Source organism: Condylura cristata, unplaced genomic scaffold (assembly GCF_000260355.1).
Source record: "Condylura cristata isolate star-nosed mole 26May11 unplaced genomic scaffold, ConCri1.0 scaffold00042, whole genome shotgun sequence".
NCBI classification, from domain to species: domain Eukaryota; kingdom Metazoa; phylum Chordata; class Mammalia; order Eulipotyphla; family Talpidae; genus Condylura; species Condylura cristata.
Window position 1 is genome coordinate 4,666,962 of NW_004567143.1, and position 1,080 is coordinate 4,668,041.

The window sequence follows — 1,080 nt, forward strand, 5'->3', positions numbered from 1 at the left end:
GTGACGCTGACTCACGAGCTGACCCCGGCTCCCGCCGCCTGGCCTGACCTGCAGCCCCGCAGCTCCGGGGTTCGTCCCCAGCTGCCCCGGAGGCCCCCCGGGCCCCAACGTCTCCCGGCTCCCGCCCCCGGAAAGGCAGGCTCTGGACTGGGGGGACAGGAAGTGGCGGAATGCGTGTGTGTCTGGGGACGGGCGACGCCTTCCCAGAGCCACCACACGACCGAAACTGCGAGGGATCTGCACGGAGCGCTGGAGCCTGACCCCGTCCCGGCCCCACCCCCAAATCCCACGGGTAGACCAGGAAGCCAGAGACAAAGGCCACAGAGACTGAGGCTCACACTGGGCCCCAGGAATTATTCTTCCATACAACGGGGTTTCAAGAGGAGCAGATCAAGGAGAGCGTGGAAACCCCTGGGAACTTGACAAGGGGAACAAGAAGAACCAAGGGGGTGCGGGAAGGAGCTGGGGCCTCCCTCGACGGGGGCTCCCCCCAAGGGGTTTTCTCCTGCTGTCTGCCAGAAAGAGGCGGGGGGGGAGGGGAGGCTTAGGAAAGTGAGCAGAGAAGAATGAAGTTTCTCTTGACTTCTTTTTGAATACCGCCACAGTCCACAATCGGCTGCACGGGGCGAGGCTGACACAGTCCCCAAATACTGGCAAAGAGATGATCGATTTCTTCATTGACGGGGCGGCGGCCGGCCCCAAGTCTCTCAGGGAAGCGATGGCGAGCCCGGGGCCGCAGGGCCGTCAGGACACCAGTCGGGAGCTGCGAGCGGAGGCCCGAGGCCTCAGGGAGCAGACGCACCTGCCCCAGGAAGGGCCTCTCAGTGGGCCTGGACAGGGCCGGGCAGTGGCCTCGGTCACCCAGGGGACAGGCAGGCCCTCCCGTTTCCTCCGAGAAGCCCCTCCTGCTCCTGAAGGACTCTGGGGCCCCTGACCATGGGCAAGGCCTGGAATTCTCCAGGGGCAGCAGCCAGGACATGAGAATGGGCCCGTGAACAGCGGGCTCCTGGCAGCCACACAGGACGCTCGGCGGGGCCCAGGCACCAGGGAGCCGCGAGCTGGCGACCTCTCAGGGCCTGG